At 28.3% G+C, this 19134-nt stretch overlaps 1 protein-coding gene across 3 annotated transcripts in view; it reads left to right on the top strand.

The window, feature by feature from the left end:
- Nucleotides 1-19134, top strand: part of LOC122497717 (probable JmjC domain-containing histone demethylation protein 2C) — a 550088-nt gene that overhangs the window by 768 nt on the left and 530186 nt on the right. The gene's annotated exons all lie outside the window — the stretch shown is intronic.

Genomic DNA, 19134 nt, shown 5'->3' with positions numbered 1-19134 from the left:
ATTTGTGAACCCCGTGTTGCTGAAAAAAGCGCGTAAACAATCATGGTCCCGCCTTTTTTTTATTTTTCTCGAATGTTTTTCTCGCGATTTGCGTTATATCCTTTCGTTGTCTATTTATTTTGAATGCTTCTTTTAAAAAGAGCTTGATTTGTAAAGACCTTCAACTGCGTGGAATATTTTTCTGTCAGATTTTTAATATCACCAAGGTCGTTAAACTTTATCAATATATATAGATATTGATGAATCCCGTAGCAACAAAAAGCGCGCCAATATTTTTTTCCCCTCTTTAATAATTGATATTTTGATTTGTGTTTATGGTCATAGGTTTTTTTATACGCTGACATTTTTTTATATTTTTGGGAATACTTCGATTTGGAGAATGCAATATAACACTATAAGTAAACCTTTAGAAACAGAAAGTTTTTTTTAATTTTCAAGGTTGTTAAATTTGATACTGTAAACAAATTGCAACTGACCTTCTTGCAAGCAGAGTTTTTTCTTGTTTGGACTATTGTATGATGAAATGTTTTAACGATCCACAAGTTTTGAACGTTCAAATGAACGAAATACTTTTTATTAAAAATATTTTTATAAATTACTGATTGCAATACAGATTAAAAGCATAAGTTTTATATTTAGAATCTTTATAATTAATTTTATTCATAGTGACATAAAATATTATAATAAAAATTTAATTTGTAGAAGAAGAAAATAAATTTCGTTCATTTGAACGTTCAGAACTTTAGGATCATATGTTTTAGATGAAATATTACTAATATTTTTATTAGAAATTAGATATTTGACACATTCTTTTTTTTTTATTGAATTCCACCTTTTATTAACTGAACCATATATACGTAAAGCCTAATTCATAAGGTAAAATTATATATACATTCTCGGTTTTTATTCAACAGTGAATATTTTTTCAATTTAAGACAATTTTTAAAACTTACTTTTTTCAATAATTGAAACAACAATTTTAGAAACGGTTTGTCAAAAATTATTTATTAATTATTATTATTATTTTTTATTTATTATTATTTATTATTTATTTATAATATATTCGCGCTTGCAATTAATTCAAATGTAATAATTAATTATAAATACATTATTTTTATTCTTTAACTAAAAAATAAACATTTTATTCTAATTAAAAATTATTTTTTAAAATAATTCGTCTAATTAGAAAAATGTTTTCTTTAAACATATTATAAATTAATCATTATTGTATATGGCTAGAAATTTGACAAAATAAACAACAACTTTACAAAATAATTAGAAATTATTTTAAAAAAATAATACAACTAATTAGAATATTAATGAATAATAAAATATTGTGGTAAAGTGTTATTACCACAATAATAAAAAATAATAATACCGATTTAATATAAATAAATAAATCAACAGCTTTTAAATAAACAAAAAATTTATTCCACGAAGCTCGAATCAGGATACATGAATCGCCAACAATTAAATTATATTTTCCGTAATGCCGAATTCTCTAACAGATAAAAGTGCATCTTTACACTTCGGACCCAAAACAGCGACTGCCCAAGTCATCCCTTGGAAAAACCGCGCTTTCCTTGGGGGTCGCCAAATTCCTATGCCTCGCTGACCTTGTCTAGCATAGACCATATGGTTATCATATGGTCCTCGAACCGCCTAAAACTCAGAGTCTCCTTTGTCCCGCGAAATAAAACCCAAAGTTGTTCTCAAACAAGTTTAAGACACTTACAAAAATTTCCACTCCGACAATATTTCTAATAATAAAAAATTATTTAAGTATTTTCAATATATTTAATTTATTTCGATTATATTTATTATTCACTTGTAAATTATATAATAAAATTCAGATATTTAAATAATTTAAATAATCTAAAATTAATATAAATACAACAAGTAGATTATTATATATAAATTAAGAATAAATAGTCATTAATTATATGATAATTAAGGAATATACATTAATATTTGGCTAATGATTATTATTTGAAAAGGTAGAAAATTGTTTTGTTTGAATTTATATAACATTTCTAAATAGAGTAGTATTTTGATACTTAATAATATTTTGTCGAAACTACTGGAAGTGGAAATCGATATTTCTCAATCTTCATATAGAAACCTTTTAACTGAATTTATTTAGATTACTCAGAATTTAAAAGGTCAACATTAGAATCTTTGTTGTGTAAACAATGTATTGTTTACTTTCGTATTTTTCGAGTAATTGTCAATATACATTAATTTTCTTGAAATTTTACAAATGTTTGTCTGGGAAAATATGTTGTTATCAATTTTATTTAAAAATATTTCCCATAACTAAAGCAAAGTTTTCAGAGTGATTTAAATTTTAATATACACTTATCAGTAAAATCTAGTATTCCGAATTACGAAAATGAAAATTTATTTTATTGATTAGTAAAAGTAGTTTAGAAAAAATGAACTTAATTTTTGAAATGGATTAATTCAACTTTTTAACATTTGATAAATATTTTTCCAATTTGGGAATGTAGGGGTATGTCAGGCTAAGGTGACATTTCAAATTCCTTGATTATAAACGTTGTGAACTTCACCAACATTTCAACATTTTGTGATCAGAGTCGTGACAGTTTTTTCATTGAAGTTGCATGTTAAAATAAGAACGACTTCGACATGCAACTCTTTGGTTTCAATCGTAAAAATGAACTTTATAAGCGAATTAGGAATATCTATCTTTTTATTACCTGATATCGTTATTTTATGCGTGTAGAAGTATGTTCGTATAAAAGATTGTGAATGTAACATACGAAGAAGATAACATTCCAATGGTTTTCAAACCGTTATAGTATTCGCGCCTCTTGTTGGGACTTCATCGATGTCGAAATAAATCAGTTGAAGTTTTATCTGGACGCACGCGAGAGCGTCGAAGCTTGATTTCTAGAATATAACGGTAATTGTTTTGTAACGTTCTTATTGCATCGACCCACATTCTTTAAACCTTGCTTTGAATTCTAGAATGTACTAATATATAAATTTCCCCCCCTGCACTTATATATTTTTTCATATAATAATTATTCAGAGTTTTGCGCCTGAGATGTGCTGGATTAGGATAGAATTCAAGGAAAACCTCTTCGATAATCGATAGTTCGTCCTTTGATGTAGAAATAAAAAACAGATTAAATATTTTATTAAAAAAAAGGTTGTAAGTTTAACTCACACGTGGGATGATCTAACTTCAATTTCTGTGTGCACCTATAGTCGAAAACTCCAGTTTCAAAAATAGTTTCCAACTTTTTGTCAAGGGCACAAAAATATTTCATTGAAACTGTTTTATATTGATCTTTACTTGATAAACTATTTTTTAGTTTTAAAAAATTATTTTATTTACATTCAAGAATTTAATTTTAATTATAATCATGCATAAATTTTATGACAACAAATATAATAAATGTGGTGCATTTTAATAAGGAGCCAAAAATTATAGGTTATGTTCCTGACATTTTTCATTATATTCAAAATGTTCTATACTCTCAGACTAATCTATGAAGTTGAAGTCCACAACGTTGATTAACGAAAAAAATTTATTTAATACATTATTTATAATTTAAAATTGAATTGTAAAACAATTATCATCAAAACCTAAACATCAATTTTTTTTCTAAATATTTTTGTGTCAATATTGTTGCGTTATCTATAATTAATTTCCTTTCTGAACAATTTTTTTTCGTTGAACAACGTTGTGGACTTCAACTTGGTGACTACTCTTTGAATACCAAGATGAAGTCCACAACTTTGAATACAATGGTATTCAAAGAGTAGTCACCAAGTTGAAGTCCACAACGTTGATCAATGAAAAAAAAATTGTTCACTAAGTAAATTAATTATATTATATAGATAATTAACGTAACAATATTGACACAAAAATATTTAGAAAAAAATTGATGTTTATATTTTGATGATAATTGTTTTACAATTAAATATTAAATTATAAATAATATTTGAATGTATTAAAATAAATTTTTTTCGTTGATCAACGTTGTGGACTTCAGCTTCATGATCTGAATTAGTAAAATACTACTAACAAATTGTAAAATTTAACTCATTGTTAGTCATTTTCAGGATAGACTTTTCTCTATTTTTATTAGTGAATTTTCATTAATTGTTTAGTAGAATTCCACTAATTGCTAGTTATCTGATTCATTAAGGAGGTTCTATCGCTTGACGCAGCTAGTCAAAACAGTGACAAATATTTAATGATTTGACTCACTTGGTAACGTAAAACGTTTGGCAACGCCGAATTATTTCCCAGTGAGAAATTGCCAATAGACTTTAATCGGTCCAATATCGGTCCAATATTGGTTGCCGTGATGGGCGCCGATTGACTCCCAATATTGGACCAATATGGGCTGATGCTTGGGATGTAACGGCATCGACAATCATCGGTTGTCAATATTGGTCCAATATTGGCCGAATATTGGCAACCAAGAGAAAAAAATTTTTTTAAATAAATTTTTTTTAATTAAATAATAATAATAAAAAATTAATGTTTATAATTTTTGTTTAATATATTTATTTGTTTAATTATTTATTTTTAATAATTCATGTAAATAATAAATAATTTATTATTTATAAATTATAATAATTTAAAAATGCAGCAGCTATTAGAAAATAGCATTCTGCAAAAAAATTCTATCATTGAAAAATCAATGATAGGCGAGAGAAATCCGCGTCTTTAAATAGATTCGCAGATGATAGACAAGAGATATCCGCGTCATTAAACGGATTCGCAGATATACTCTGGTCTCGCGACGAATCTCTCGATACTTATATACACTGGAGTCGCCGTGTCAGTTGCGAGAACGGTTACAGCGTCCCTCTTGCGGCAGAGATAAGAATTGTCACGTAAACTGCGGGTATAATAAGGCGGTCGGTAAATCGATTTAGCAGTTTACGTGACAATTCTTATCTCTGCCGCAAGAGGGACGCTGTAACCGTTCTCGCAACTGACACGGCGACTCCAGTGTATATAAGTATCGAGAGATTCGTCGCGAGACCAGAGTATATCTGCGAATCCGTTTAATGACGCGGATATCTCTTGTCTATCATCTGCGAATCTATTTAAAGACGCGGATTTCTCTCGCCTATCATTGATTTTTCAATGATAGAATTTTTTTGCAGAATGCTATTTTCTAATAGCTGCTGCATTTTTAAATTATTATAATTTATAAATAATAAATTATTTATTATTTACATGAATTATTAAAAATAAATAATTAAACAAATAAATATATTAAACAAAAATTATAAACATTAATTTTTTATTATTATTATTTAATTAAAAAAAATTTATTTAAAAAAATTTTTTTCTCTTGGTTGCCAATATTCGGCCAATATTGGACCAATATTGACAACCGATGATTGTCGATGCCGTTACATCCCAAGCATCAGCCCATATTGGTCCAATATTGGGAGCCTTTATTGGACCGATGATCGGTCTCTTGGCTCCCAATATTGGACCGATATTGGACCGGTGAGAAATTTCTCACTGGGTTCTAACCTGTGATGAAAATTATAATTTAAATTTCGCGCTCAAATTTAATGTGTATAGTGCATGCAACGTTGCCAAACGTTATAAGTGTTGTTTATATTATCAGATGAAACGTAAATTTTGTTTACAAATTGATTTATTGTAAATCTCACAGGTATACCTATTGACAATTGTTTTTACAGATAAATAATTATTGCATATCGGTTTAGTATTTAAAAAATTTAGAACAATATCTGTTCATTTAATACTTTGCAGTATGTAAATATATATGAAAAATTACTCAATTTCCATAAGACTCAATGTTAAATGTTGAAAACCAAAAATGTTTATAACTTTTTTCATAGGTACCTAGAGGTCACAAAAATTTAACTACGCCTTTATATTAACTTTATCTAGCTGCTCATCAAGTTTTATCAAAATCTGTTCATTAAATCAACTATCGATAGAACCTCCTTAAATGCGAATTAATAATATAACTGATATCAATTAAGTAGCCCAGTTTTCCTTGATGAATCAGTGGAATTTAACTGGTGGTTTTTACTGATTCTTAGTGAAATTTCACTGATGAATTAAAGAAAACTAGGCCACTGAATTGAAATCAGTGAAATTTTCACTGATTCAGATTTAAAGTGTATACATTATTAGTAAAATTCTACTAAAAATTAGTAAAATTTGAATCAGTGAAATACCTACGAACAATTTGTCAAATATAACCGATTCTCATATAGTAATTCTTGTGAAAGAGTTTTCTTTATTTCAATCAGTAAAATATATGACATAGAAGGAGTTTACACCGTAAGCCTTAAATATAAGCCTCCGCGCGCATAAACAGATATACCTCCAGGAGCATATATTTGCGCCTGCGCGAACACGTGGTCAAGGCAAACTCTTTCACAACACAGCTGCAGGCAAACACTTTGCGCAGACGCAAGTATATGCTCATGGAGGCATATCCGTTTATGCTCGCGAAGGCTTATATTTAAGGCTTACGGTGTAAACTCCTTCTAATAATTGTTTTTTCAGTAGAATTTCACTGATTGGCAGTAGTAAATTTTTTACTGATCGTACCAGTTAATTTATCGACATTCAATAAAACAGAATCACTGATACTTAGTGAATTCCTACTGACAATCAGTGTTTCTCTGATAAGTGTACATATAATTCAGATAAGCACAGACAAAAATAAGTGTTAAATGTGTTGCGTGTAGTTTGCAGATGGTGTTGTTTTAACACAATTTTGGTGTTATCTTAACCCCATTTAAAATGTATTATCATTTAACACCCTCCAGTGTTAATTTAACAGACTCTATTGTTATTTTAACACCAATGTAGTGTTAAAATCACACAGTGTCGGTTAAAAATGTTGCGTGTAGTTTTAACACTACTTTTAGTGTTATAACAACACTTCTTTTTTCCTGTGAGGAGGAAAGAAGACTATCACAAACATATAACCTACAATTTTTTGTTACTTAAAACCACCACAGAAAGTAAATTCTAAAACATGGATTTTTTTCTTCTTTTTTTTTGATGAATTTTTTGACAGAAGGAATAAATTTTTTTCTGGTTTATTAATTAGTTGAGGAAATATAATGCTTTTGTGATTATTATAGAATGAGTTAGAAGATTCAAGGAATGCAACGTGTGTCTTCGTTACGTTCGTGTAGGTAGCAACTACGGTTTAAAACCGTTAATCGAGCTCGTGCTCACTTTGGAAATATTTCGACATAATATCCGTGTAATTACCAACGATGGTCGGTTTACGCGGTGCACATATAACGGTGTATGCCCCGAATGCAACCAACCTGGGCCTATGTCGAAGAGAGCTTTTACATACGTATACATTTTGTATATAATACCTATTCGCATATAATATCGTGTGTACTCTATATAATTCTCCACGGCATGGCAAGCCGGATATTCCACTTATGATATACCTTTAGTAAAAGTGTGTTCTAATTTCACGAATCTCTTCTTCTTTTTCTTCTCAAGTCAAAGACACACCAATGACTTCGAGCAAAGACCATTAATGTGATAATTTTAATAAATTGCTTATAAAATTCTGCCAAAAAAATATCTTGACATCTCTAGGGAAAATGATTAAAATTTCACTGTCGGGAAAAAAATTGATCTGTCACAGGTCAGGGAAATGAAATTTCTAGAATTATTAGAAAAATCCTGGTTCTTTGGTGTCCAAAAATATTTCTAAAGCACATAAAAACTTTGAATTCTCCTTGAATTACAATGAATTTTACAATACCCGTGTGGAAATTTTCTAATGGCCCTTTATTGGTTCTACCTAGATTTCCCCTTTATTAACTTGGTCCTGGCTTGTTTATCCTTGTAGACCCTAGGTTGAAACGTCACGCTCTTCTAGCCTGGTTCTACCTAGAGAATCTAGTTATGCCCAATAAAAGGAACAGTTTAATTAAATATTTTAAAAAAATTATTTATTCTTATTTATTATTATTGAGATTCATTATTTCAACTTTTTTTACCTACTTTTGTTGTCATGTAATTTATAATACTTAATTCCAATAATACTAACAGAGAAAAAATCCCCACTCGTTGGGAGTTGAACGCACGACCCTAACATTCGTAAACCGATAACCTAACCACTTAACCACGCTCGCTCGGTACGATGCGTTGCATGATACTTCAGGTTATTCTTGTCATCATAAGTCATATGAACTATTCCATTATAAATGCCTCAAAATAATAAAACTGAAGTCAGTAACATTTTCGTTGACGCAAAATGAGAAAAGAATTTTTTTAAAGATCAAGATGCAAATCATTTCTGATAAAAAGAACTTAATTGTTCTTTTCATTACATCCTGCACAGATTTTTAATCCAATCGGGGAGGGAAAGTCAATTGTTATTTAAAAATTGAAGTTTTTATCTCATTTCGTCGACGTAAACGTTGGAAATTTCAGTTTCATTCAACAAAATATGATTTTAACAGAAGTTAACAAATCCGTGAACGGTTTTAAAAATTTAACTTGAAAAATATATTGTAATGAAAATTTTAATTGAGTTAATTAACTGAAGCTTAAATCAAAGCTCATGAAACTTTAAATAAATCTTTAATGTCAGCAGTTTTTCAATGTTGGGCGCAAAAGTTAACTGAACATTGCATGAAGTAAAAATTTTTTTTAATTTAAATGAATTTTTTCTTTAAAGGAGGAAGTTTAAAGAAAATTTTAAAAAGTTTTGAAAAACTTAAAAAATTAAAGAAAATTGTAAACATTCATGCAATGTTTAGTCAACTTATGCGCCCAACATTGAAAAACTGAAGACATTTAAAGATTTATTTTAACTTTCATAAGCTTCGGAACTAAGGATATGCTGTAAATATATATACTGGTGGCCAAAGAGAAATCAACATAACCTTTAAATTCAACTGATAAATTAGTAAATTTGACTATGTCATATTTTTATACAACAGATTGAATCAGTAACTTATATTTTACTAATCGAATCAGCAACTTTCTACTAATTATCAGTAACTCAATTCTGATATGTAATAGCAATTAGTAGAATTCTACTGATAATCTGTCAAATTTTACAAATGAAAAGTTAAAAGTAAACATTTCAGTTCAATATTGTCTCAATCTTGCTATGAGCAGGGTGGCCGCTGGACCGGGAAAACCGGGAAATGACAGTGAATTTTTTTGGACAGGGAAAAACCGGGAAATGACAGTGAATTTTGATCTTGACCGGGATTTTGGAATTTTGTTTTTAAAAACACACATTACTTTGTGAGAAAAAATAGAAATATTTATTTTAAGATTTAGGTATTAACTATATTTCATGAAAAAAGATTGAATGATCTTCTATAAAATCTATTTATATTTTGTCAGAGAATTTTATAAAAAGTACTATAAAAATATTCAATTTCTAGAATTTATAAGAAAATTATGAATTTTGCTGTCCAACGTGACAGACTTAGAAAAAGAAAATATTAAATTTAATTTTAAATTCTTTCTATTTCTAACAATAATTAAACAAAATATAATTTTAATTAAATTTGTCAAAAAAATTTCAAAGAGAAAAAATTTCACATCCTATAAAATAATGAAAAATAAATCATTTTAAAAATTTTTTGCAATTAATATTATAACAAAACAAATTTGAATTATTAAAAATTTGAACTAATTAGAACAAAAGTGATACGAAATTTATAAAAATGAATTTTTGAATAATAAATAAAGTAAATAAAAATAAATAAAGTTTCTTTTCTTAGAAAATAAATTTTAAAAAACCGTATTTTTCATTAATATCAATTAGTTTTTTTACAATTATTCATAAGCAAATTTTTCGATTTTTTAGAATGTTAAATTAATATTACTAATATTATTATAGACTGAATTGTAAAAAATTTCAAATTGAAGTTTTAGAAAAGTTGAATTTTAAAAGATTTTAATTAAAAATTCTGAATAATTTAGTCTTTAAAAATATTTTTATTCACATTTTTCAAATTAGTTATGTTTTTAAATATGTAATATTTAATTGAAAAATTTTCAAATTATTCAAAATTTCATGAAATTGTCTTGTAAACAAGTGTATTTTAGAAATATTTTAGTTATTTCTAGAATATAATTGAATTGAAATTTTGAAAATAATTTTTAATAAGTTGCAGTAGCAATTCTTAAAAATTATTTAAATTTAAAGGATTTGAAATTTGAATTTTTTTTTGAAATTTGAATACCTACTATATGGAAAAATAATGGATAATAATTAAATATTTATTTCAAAAAATCTATTTAAGTTCAAAATTATTTTTAGAGTAAACTAAAATATTTTTAGGTTTTGGGAAAAAGTCAAAGTTTTGTCTAAAAATCAGGAAATTCTTTCAATCTTTCATGGAATAATTTATTTTCAGAGTTATTATTTATGACCGGGAAAAATAATTTATGACCGGGAAATGACCGTGAATTTTTTTTTACAAAAAAAGTGGCCACCCTGTATGAGATGTTTAAATATTACTTTAAATTACACATAAACAATTACTGATACATATTTTTAAATATATTTATAACTTATAATCTAACAAGAAGCTCTAGCTATTACCAAGCTAGGGCCAGGTTAAGGTACATTCCAAGCTAGGACCATTATAGACCCAATAATCAATATTGGCAAACCTTGGCAATTTCCACACGGGTAGCTTGATTTTTTCACATAACGTCACGGGAAGAGTATGTAACATTGGTTATAAATACAGGTAAGAAATGATGTACTTTCAGGGCGTGTATGTTAGAAAAAATTATTTGTCTGTTTAATTTTTTTAAACAAAGTTAAATAGAAGTTTTTTTTTAAACCCTCGTTTATTTTAAACGTTTGAAACTTTAGCGTCATAAAAAAATAAATCCATTAGAAACGACAAAATGCTGATTGATTCAAGTGAAACGTATTGAATCCCATATTTATAGAAACGAGTACCTTCTATATTTTTATTGATATTTAGTTTGATTTATTTATTTACTTTATTTATTTTATTCATTTTAGTATTGTTCCATATTTTTAAATTATTAAGAACTAAAAATTTCGTTCATATTCAATTAACAACTCCGCACAAAAAATAATTTTGCTTCCTCGTGAGGAAGCTTTGTAGTCGTTTAATTTACAAAATTTTTAAAAATCCTTTTAACAAATTTTCTTCTATATAGGACTATGTTATATAAGACCCTGAACAATTGTCCGGATGTATGTATGGATGTGTGTGTGTGTGTGTGTGTGTGCACGACACGAAAAACGTTTTGTAATTCGTGCCGTGCCTTGGCACGACACAAAGTACGTTTGGTAATTCGTGCCGTGCCAAGGCACGACACAAATAAAATTTTTGAAATGTGTTGTGCCAAGGCACGTTTTAAAGGCACGCATGGAATATTGTGTAGAATCTCAAAAGCAATATTTAAGGCACGACACGATTTAGTAAGTGTAATTCGTGTCGTGCCTTGGCACGGCACGAATTACCAAGCGAACTTTGTGTCGTGCCTTGGCACGGCACGAATTACCAAGCGAACTTTGTGTCGTGCCTTGGCACGGCACGAATTACCAAGCGAACTTTGTGTCGTGCCTTGGCACGGCACGAATTACAAATCGTACTTCGTGTCGTGCCAAGGCACGGCACGGGCACGACACGAATTTTTCGTGAAAGTCCCTGCTATTTTTACGTTTTTATATATACCTATACTTGTTAGGGCAAATTGTTGCATATTCCATAAAATTATTTATTTATTTAATTTAGTTTAATTTAGTTTCTTTTGTTGATTATGATTGAAAATTTTATAATTTAATTACAATTTAGAAATATATTGAATTTATAATTAACTGATATCGAGAGAAAATACCAATCAAGTTATTTGTTTTCAAAAATCATTTTCCCCTTGAAACATAAACTTTTAGTAGGTACATAAATTTTATATAGGAGTTGAAATTTTGTAAATATTAAACTAAAATAAAATAAAAAAATTTAATATTATTGAAATTTGATTATTTGCGTCATTTACCAATTTATTTACATATTTTAATCTGTCATTTAAAATTTTAAATAACGATTTAATTTCAAAACGTATACCATAAAAATATAAATATCCACAGGAACACGGAGAAAAAGGAATTGTTAAATCTACTAATTAATTGTTAATATAGAACTAGCAAATCTGATTTGTTGTTGAAACAGTTTTTTCGTTCCCCTAACAAATCAAAATTGTTGTGATAACAATTAATTTGTTTGTAGAAAAAAAAATTGTTGCAACAACAAATCAGATTTGCTAGTTCTATATTAACAATTAATTAGTAGATTTAACAATTCCTTTTTCTCCGTGAATATTAAAAAAATTAAAATTTCCACTCTTTGAGTAACACCCGGAATATTTTTTTTAATGCTTTTTTTATAGTTTTTGTATATACATATATACACACAGTAGAAATATATTATAGAACGTAGTAGAACGTTGTAGCTCCTTGTATACTTTCTCTTGTCTGGAAAATTCTTCTCCCATCTCTGTAGTATCTCTCGAACTCGTCGACCAGCAAAAGAAACTTCCGTGATGTACATCTTTTTTTATTTTTTTTTAAGTTTTCCCTTATCCGATTGTATTCACGTTTCTTCAAAGACAACGATTTTGTAATTTGCATTTTTCTTCTAAATGATATACTATATATTGAGATAGTAGCTCATCGATAATCAACAACAAGAATATTACATAATAAGTGTCGTGTATAATCGTTTAAAAGAAAATACAGTCGTCAGCGTGAGAGACTGCTGAAGGACATTTGATAGTTTCGAGAAAAATTATAGAAAATTCGATTTTATAATCTCTAAATCTGAATAAGTAGAATTCTACTAACAAATAGTAAAATTTTACTAAATTTTTAGTAACACATTTTTTTTGCGATCTTTTATTATCTGTTATAAAATTTTTAATAATATTCGTTTCGTTCCCTCTATTTGGGATATCTGATCTGGTCCTGATCAACGCCATTGCAAAATTTCTACTCGCGTTTGGGAAATATTTAAATCATTCTATAAGGGTTCAAACGTTCAAATGAATGACGATATTTTTGTTACTTCTTTTAATTTGTATATTTAGTGTTATAAAAAATAATTTTGTGTATTACAAAAGTTAATTGTTTTTACTAAATATAGGTACATATTTAATTTACTTATTTTCCATTATACTAAAGTAATTTTAGAAAATGTTGAAAGAGAAGTTCAAAACTTTAGGAAAATTTTGATTACAATATTGTTTAAACTTTTATTACTTATCACAGTTGTTTTAAAATATTTCACTACAATTGTTAAGAATTATTTATTTAGTTACATATGCGTTATTAATTATTTATTGCAATTGTTATAACTGTTGTTACTTTAAATGAAAAGGAAAGTTAATTTATGTCAATTTTGATTGTACCTACTTTATAAAAATGATAGTTAAAATTAATTATTCGCTTAAAATAATTTTTTAAATTTATACCGAAATGCTAATATGTTTTTATATATTTGTATTAAAATTTTAACTACATTTTGGTTAAATACAATTAAAAAAATATATAAATTTTTAATAATCTTTTCAAATTAAAATCTTTTTTATTATTATAAGATTTTATAAATTTTAGTGAGACAAACTTAAGATTACCTATTTCAAATTGGATAAACGGATCAGCTTATACTTGACTGAAATGAGGTTAATTTATTTTGATACTTAATTAACACTTTCCTTTTAAAAAATTTTTTTTTATAAAAAATTTATTTTTTCGGCGCTTTTATTGACTTTCTTTTTTTCCTAATTGTCACTAGCGGTATTTTACAGTAGAACACTTTTGTTTCAATTTTATTTTTTTATTTACATCCGGCTTTTTATAATTATAAATATAATATAATAATTTTTTGTGGGGCCTATTACATTCTCATCACATGAGCCCAGAAAAAACTAAACTCAAAATGAGTTCTCATTATGAGCTATAACAAATATGAACCTTGTAGATGACGCCACGTTCTATGTCATTTAACATAAACTCATTTTGAGTTGCAATGTTGCAAAAAATGAGTCAAATTTTTTTCTGTAAGATAAGATATTATTTTTTGTTTACGAAATTTGTAAATTTTTTTCTATAAAAAAGAAATCATCATAATTCATATAAATTCAGAAATTGTATTTAAAAGTCTTGTTCTAAAAATCCTAAGATTCTTTTTTGGTATTGATATTTTTTAAAAAATACAAAGTGTAGTAAAAATTAAAAACGTAAATTAAATTAAACATTTTAAAACTTTACATAAAAAATTGTTTTTTGAATGACTCATTATTTTATAATAAAATTTGAATTTGCGAAAAAGTGATTAATAAATTTCGTTAATTTGAACGTTCAAAAGTTTAGAGACATTTTAAGTGCAATTTTTCTTAAAAACCATGACAAATATTTCTCCACGGAGAGAAGTTTATAGTAGTGGGTAACATAATTGTGGTTCTTGGTAGTACGGGGTAGCATAACTATATTTTTTTTAGCATCTGTGATGGTTGGCAGTAGCATAATGATAGTATCGTGTAACATCATCTTTTTAACATCAAAATCTGACTATCCATTTCTCTCAGTGTCTCATCAAATTTTGTAAACAACATTTATTTTTCGTTTTGGAAACAAAATTGAAGTATTGCACCGCTGACGGAAAAAATTCCAGATAAAATATTTCATAAAGTTGAAGTTTACAGCGTTGATCAACAAAAAAAATTTGTTTAAAGTATTCCCGAATATACTTTTACGAAATGAACATTTCTGATAAGACATAAATAAAAATCTTCTTTTTTTAATATATATTTTTGAGGCAGTATTGTTGCGTTAATTATCTTTGAGTATAATATAGTTATTGAAAATTGTTTTTGTTGATTACCGTTGTGGATTTCATCTTATTAAATGTTAAAATTGCATTTCGGCAAGGTAATTTTTTGTTTTCGAAAAAGTCACAAAGTGTAATTCAAAATTTTTTTGCACTATAAGATGACAACACACGTGAGATGTAAAATTTATAAAGTATTAATTAAAAATCTTTTCTCGAAAATACGAATTGAAAATTGTCTGCGTATGTTCTTAATGAACTCGGAAAGAAAAAAATGACTCGTTATTTTTTCCTTTGAGGAGCGGAATCGATCTCAAAATAATTGGTGTGTACGTTGATTGTTTAAAGAACGAGGCGATTTCTTTTATATATATAGATATATGGATGGAGAGTGTAATTTTAAAAATAAAAGCACATATACTGTGTAGGTCCTTATACACCTGTCGTTTTGGAAAGACCGTTACACACTCCGAGGGGGCCATGATCTTGCCACGAAAACCATTTAAGGTCTCTCTTTCTCTCTCTGTGACGTGTGTACAGTCCGTACAAGCTCTCGTGAATATGGTCGTTAACGAACGGTGAATGAACAAAAGGACAAAAAAATAGGGTTTAAATGCCAACGTATACATGGCGAAACTCTCTCGTCACGAAAAGGATTGAAAAAAGTAACCCTCGAATTATCAGAAATTTCTGTTTTCGACGATGATGATGAGTTCAAAATCTATGGTTATGCCACCACGCGAAGTAACATTTATGGCCGAGGAAAAGATTCTCTTATATGTTGCTTGAAGCTATTGTTGAGCATTTTTTTGACTTTGGAAGTTGAATCGTTATATTCTTATCCCCTTCATTTTTTGCGCCCCCTGTGCGCACGTATAGCACGTAACTTTCGTATAAAATTACTGAAAAAATTCCAGGTCGTGCTGGTCATGTTCTGAAATTGTGCATGATCTCTTCTCTCACGTACGTGAATTCCTCGATGAAGAAGTTCATATCACTCAGTGTCAAACTTGATTCTCTTTCAGGGCCGGATTTGCTGTAGGGCAAAAAGGGCAAGTGCCCTGGGGCCCCCGGTCGTCAGGGGCCCCCAATTTTTAAGAGGTCTTCTTGTCACAAGAAGTGTATATGTGTAAATGCTCTATCAGGGTGTCTAACGGTCAGGGAAAAGTCAGGGAATGTCAGAGAATTTCATTGAAAGTCAGGGAAATTTCTAAAAAATTTTTGTGAATAAAAAATTTTTTTAACCTAACAAAACTTAGAAGATTTTTATCACCGTTTTTTTCTATCATTAGATATTAATTTATTGTTAAATATGTCAGTTACTATATTTTTTCTCAAGAAAGCAAAAATAAAATTAGTAAAAGGTCAGGGAAAAAGTCAGGGAAAAGTCAGGGAATTTTTTTCTCAATCCTTGTTAGACACCCTGTCTATAATAGTAAATCAGTTTCTATATGTAATATAAATTGTAATTGATTTGCAGTTCGATAATTTTTGAAAATTGTCCGATTTCAAACAATTACAATTCAAGCTGCATGCGAATAATGACGGTTTGCGCAGCTATCGTTGGCTATTTTATCAATTGAAAGCGAATTATTAAAAACAGTGGATACCAACAAAATAATTGAAGAGTTTCTTTCTAAAAAATCAAGAAAGTGTCGTTAATATGTGAAAAATGTTTGCACAACATTGTTGATAACCATAACACATTATTTAATTGAATAATTTGTAATAGTCTCAAAATAAATATATCTATTTTTGTTTTTACGTTTTCAAATATATATTGTGTTAAATTTGATTGATTTTGCTCCCGGGTAAGAGGGCCCCAGGGCCCTAGTGCCCTAGGGCCTCTGACACCCTAAATCCGGCCCTGTTCTCTTTAATGATGTGAAGTTTTTTTGAATGTCTGTGTTGCTGTCTTTTTGACGTTGAAAGTGAAGTTTGATGCTTTCTAAATTTCACAGAAAAAAAGGTGGTATAAATTTTGTTGCGGGGAATTTTAACCAATGCTAGTTCACATAGAAAGTGGCGCCCTCACTTAAATGAAAATTTGTTGCAGCGAATATTTAGCCCAAAATCAGGTTAAAATTTAAACTTTGTTTTTCTAGTGTTGAATTAGTAACAATGTTTAAGGTAGGTAAACCTACAAGTACCACTTTCACAAAAAAATTTTTTTTTTATACCAGAATTAAGAACTAATTTAGTGCTAATTTAGTACCATATTTAAAAATTTAGAGCTGCTAAACTTTTTAAAAAAACGTATGGTACTGCCAGCTTGACGTATAGCTACAAGTACCATGTGCCTGAAGTTGCCATCGATGCTCAGCATCGAAAATTTTTTTTCATCAGACCATAAATTTTTTTGCATTTTCTTACTCAAGTAGGTACCCAATAAATACCTATTAAGTTTCATCCCATTATCGATAGGGGAAAGTTGTCAAATCAACCCCTAAATTTAAAAAAAAATTTTTAAAATAGGAAAAAATTGTTATTTATAAACCAATAATTCAATAATTCTTCTTAATGCTATGTTAGAGCACTTATAGCTATATACGTCAAGCCTGTAGTACCATACATTTTCTTAAGATGTTTAACAGCTCTAATTTTTTATATATCGTACTAGATAAGAGGTAGGTCAACCTACAAGTACCACTTTTACAAAAAAAATTTTCTTCTATACCAGAATTTAGAACTAATTTAGAGCTAATTTAATACCATATTTAAAAATTTAGAGCTGCTAAACTTTTTAAAAAAACGTATGGTACTGCCAGCTTGACGTATAGCTACAAGTACCATACGCTAAAAAATAACAATTTTTAAAAAACTTTTTCACAGGAATTTAGAACTAATTTAGTGCTCTAACATAGCATTAAAAAGAATTTCCCAAAAACTACCCTTAATCTCAAAAACTACCTAACGAAAAACAAATATTTTTTCAAAATTTTTTTCATAGAAATTTAGAACTAATTTAGTGCTCTCACATAGAATTAAAAGAAGTATTTTACAAAAATTAAACCCTTAACCCTTAACCTTTACCCTTTACCCTTAACCTCAAAAACTACCTAGCAAACATAAAAATATATATTTTTTCAAAACTTTTTTTAAAGGAATTTAGAGCTAATTTAGTGCTCTAACAGAGCATTAAAAAGAATTTTCTAAAAAATACCCCTAACCTAAAAGAGTAGACAAAGGAAATAAAAAGGCATTTTTTAAAATTCTTTCTTCACAACAATTTAGAACTAATTAGGTGCTAATTTAGTACCATATATAAAAATTAAAAACTGTTAAACTTCTTAAGGAAACGTATGGTACTACATATGCTTGACGTATAGCTCCAAGTACCATACCCTAAAAAATAAGAATTTTTAAAAAACGCTTTTACAGGAATTTAGAACTAATTTAGTGCTAATTTAGTACCATATATAAAAATTTAGAGCTGTTAAATTTCTTAAGAAAACGTATGGTACTAAGGTCCATGAAGTTTTAAACGTTTAAAAAACGAAAAATTTTAATTCTACCAGACCAATTTTTTTTTCACCCAGACTTAAAGGAAATGTATCAGGGAAGTCAGATGTATCATTGTTAACGTGTTTCGACTTCCGGAAGTCAGCCATCTTGGATTTATTACATTCCGTATATATCTCTTACATAGAGGTATACTAAATTATCGTTTAAACACCCGCCACCAATTTTTTTTTCCGCGAAATTTTTAAAGAATGTTTAGAAACACTCACTGAACAATTTCGAACAAATTTCGACTTCCGCAAGTCCGCCATCTTGGAAATAATAACCTCAAAAAATACTAAATCTGCGTTTATACACCCGCCACCAATTTTTTTTTCAGCGAAACTTTGAGGGATTGTTAAGAATGGTTCACTGAACAATTTCCAACAAATTTCGACTTCCGGAAGTCCGCCATCTTGGAATTAATAACCTCAAAAAATACTAAACCTTCGTTTAAACACCCGCCACCAATTTTTTTTTCAGCGAAATTTTCAGAGAATGTTTAGAAACACTCACTGAACAATAACGAACAAATTTCGACTTCGGCAAGTCCGCCATCTTGGAATTAGTAACCTCAAAAATACTAAATCCTCGTTTAAACACCCGCCACCAACTTTTTTTTTCGGCGAAATTTTCAGAGAATGTTTAGAAACACTCACTGAACAACTACGAACAAATTTCGACTTCCGCAAGTCCGCCATCTTGGAATTAATAACCTCAAAAAATACTAAATCTTCGTTTAAACACCCGCCACCAATTTTTTTTCAGCCAAAT

This window comes from Leptopilina heterotoma, unplaced genomic scaffold (genome assembly GCF_015476425.1).
Source record: "Leptopilina heterotoma isolate Lh14 unplaced genomic scaffold, ASM1547642v1 Lhet_135, whole genome shotgun sequence".
In the NCBI taxonomy this organism is placed as follows: domain Eukaryota; kingdom Metazoa; phylum Arthropoda; class Insecta; order Hymenoptera; family Figitidae; genus Leptopilina; species Leptopilina heterotoma.
This window is presented reverse-complemented; position numbering and strand designations above follow the sequence as displayed.